This window comes from Salvelinus sp. IW2-2015, linkage group LG22 (genome assembly GCF_002910315.2).
Source record: "Salvelinus sp. IW2-2015 linkage group LG22, ASM291031v2, whole genome shotgun sequence".
NCBI lineage: Eukaryota > Metazoa > Chordata > Actinopteri > Salmoniformes > Salmonidae > Salvelinus > Salvelinus sp. IW2-2015.
In genome coordinates this window covers 28,903,148-28,906,343 of record NC_036862.1, presented here as the reverse complement: position 1 = coordinate 28,906,343, position 3,196 = coordinate 28,903,148, and the positions used below count along the sequence as shown (strand labels likewise).

Below are 3,196 nucleotides of genomic sequence, written 5' to 3'. Positions count from 1 at the left end.
GTTGTACTGACTACATTCCAATGGACCGTTCACTCTGCCTGCGGAGTTAGCAGCCCGTTAGATTATTGRCAACAAATTATGAATTTGATATGAAAAAGTTTTTGCTTCTTAAATGTGGTATGTGTCCATGTTTTCAAGTCGTGTAGCCCTAATCATTGAAACGGATACCACGGCGCCTCCCACTTGGCGCATAAAAACGCCTATTTCTTGCATCTCAGAGATAGTAACGTTAAACTCTAACGTTCTCTTATATGCCTATGCTATTCTGCTTGTGCTTCGGATTGCCACATTTGTTAACTACATTGCTGGTAAGTGAATTCCCATTTGCTTTTTCAAGTTTTTCTTCTATCAACCACAGCTGCCAAATATTGTGATTTAGCTGGCTAATTTTAATAATTCAGGAAATAGTGGCTGCATGCCCTGCAATCGCATAGAGGCAACTAAAACCTATTTAAATTATAATTTAAAAGTTCTTAAATCAAAATGCTCATTGTATACTTTTCTGAACTTACTTTGACATCCGTTTGCGAATCGATCTGTTTAGCATAGGATTAATACTTTGTAGCTAATAACCAATTTGTCCATTTTATGCTGTTGCTTGGTTGCCAAGTTACAGCACATCAATTGAGACAGAAACAGGGCACACTCAACTTGGTCGTTTTTATGAATGATTAACAAAGTCGTATTTTGTTGGAAATACTTAACAAATGTAAAGTGAAAAACAAGTGCAACATGGCAGTTTGATGGCTTCACAATTGTTTTAGGAAAGTTTGCAAAATGTTTGTGGAAGTTGTAACATTGAGTCAGGGATGGTGGAAGATGTTATCCTTTCATTTTCACTTCCCTATAGTCTCCCTAAGCAGTCTGTTAACAGAATCACGAGAACGTCTATTCTGAGTTTGATTCCTCACATGCTGCCTGTCTGTCAGCAGGGACATGTTGTGAGTTGCCCCCTGCTGAAATGAAATCTGGCCCATGAAATGGAGTGCAATGAGGTTGGCCTTGGCAGTTATGACTGTGTTATATTCAGCTAAATCATTGTTTTGTCTGTGAAAGATAACAAACTGGTGAAGCTCCACACAACAGTGAACATGTAAAACTGTTAAGCTATATTTTTTTCTGACTTTAATTGTAAGAGTGCTGACAGTCTTGTTTTCTATTAATGACTTTAGTGTCCTCAGCATTTTTGGATTAGGCCAACGCATGATAAAAAAAAAACACTGATAAATGTATATGCCTATAGTCTTATACAGCAACACACAGTGCATGTTCAGTTTCTTGTAGGTCAGCCCACTAGTGGGTCCTAGTATCGAAAGGTATGACTGGTTATAAAAAGAGTAGCGTAGTTAGTGCATAATGAGATTACCAATGTTAACTTCAATAGATTCAGTCCTCTGACCAGTACACTATGGCTGCGTTTACACGGCCTAACTCAATTGGTTGCATTGGCCAGTTAACTCATAAACTAATCAAAAACAGGGACGTAGGCCTGGGTGGCCCAATCAGGTTAAGCAACAATGTTTTTTTATGCTCTTTACTTGTCAGTGTTCTAAACAGGACATCATTTATATTTTTACCTAAACAAGCGAAGACATATCAGAGAATTCATAGCAAGCAGTGCACTAGGTTAGTCAGATTTGATTAAACATAACAGAACAGATTAACTGGAATGACATTCATTCTCATGGGATGGGTTTCAAAAATAGTTAAATGAAAGTCACACTCCCAATTAGCCAAGAATATGACTGCATGCAACTGATCCATGCCCAGTATATTCACAATACAACTCATTTAGTGTAGGATGGCTATTATCAAATAACATAATACAATACAAGTAGCCATGCCAATTGTCTCAATAGACTGGCAATCACAAGGGGTTCTTGTTTCATAATAGGCATAGGTCAATCTCCTTATCTAGATTAGGTTTCCTCATTCTACAGCCATTATTATAAAATATCCACGTTTTGAGCTATGTATAGCTATGCATAACATTGCTCTGTTTAATTCAATTTGAGGCTTGGTTCAAATTGGTTAACTCATATGGTTTGTCATAACATCAGTGCATCATGTTTGTGCAGATTTGCTTTACTTTCAAAACAGGCCTAATTATACTTTAAAGATAGCGTTGTTGAAAAGGCTAGTTAAGAATTTCAAGAGGGTTGGTGCAGCAGTTTGAAGGTTTGTTATAACGTTCTAATAACACAGAAAAAGTAGGCTAAGCACTGTACTGTTCAACACCAGTGTCAGACCAGACTGATACTTAGCCTAGAGATGCAGGTTTGTTCTGTCCTAGGGCTAGGTGGTATACCGTATTTTACTATATACCGGTATTGATGCATGGACCGGTTTGGGTTTTTACTTTACCTTCTATAACGGTATTTGAATGTTTGGTTTCTGAAATGTGATATGCCATGTGTGTAATGTCCCTTTTTTTATAGTTTACTCCCTCTACTTGAATCATCCCTCTCCGCTCTGTCTCTATGCCGCTTTCCACATAGACCTAGTTCCATCCCGTCACTCAAGGTGCGCATTTGTTGTTGCTTGACCATGAGACACTTTCGTTCAGTCTGCATGTTAATGCAGCACATACAACGATGTTGTTTCCAATCGCCTGTTACGCGAATGCAGTAAGAAGCCAAGGTAAGTTGCTAGCTAGCATTAAACTTATCTAATGAAAAACAATCAATCAATCAATCATAATCACTAGTTATAACTACACATGTTTGAAGATATTACTAGTTTATCTAGCGTGTCCTGCGTTGCATATTGTAATGACCCGGCTGGGTCATAAAGGGAAAAGAGACGGACTCTAGGTGTGCAGGTCAGAACACAGGTTTATTCCTAAACTGAGCTATTGTTCCGGCCACAGCCCACYCCGCTAAATGCCGAACATACACAATGTTACCRTGTCGAGTTAAGGGTCACTCTCATAGGAACAGATCAAGGSCCCGAWCAGAAAAGAAAGAAAGATGATACAGTWATCCCTATTTATGCATTTCCAAATCCRGCGGGATTACCCATCATACCCCCCCAACCTTTCCATCTGTCCTGACATATTTAACCCCTGCTAGTAGCCATGAGAACCATAACACACCCACAAACACAGAACACAATACCGGGTCTTTACAATATAATCGATGCAGTGCGCATTCGCAAAAAAGGACTGTCGTTGCTCCAACGTGTACCTAACCATAAA

General features: G+C 38.9%; 1 protein-coding gene across 1 annotated transcript in view; it reads left to right on the top strand.

Annotated features, from left to right (window-relative positions):
- The window catches only part of LOC111949378 (CMP-N-acetylneuraminate-beta-galactosamide-alpha-2,3-sialyltransferase 4), a 42,161-nt gene continuing 38,965 nt past the window's right edge, over window positions 1-3,196 (top strand). Inside the window, exon 1 of the mRNA XM_023966482.2 lies at window positions 1-308. The gene's annotated coding sequence lies outside the window, so the exon portion shown is untranslated. The remainder of the gene's footprint in view (window positions 309-3,196) is intronic.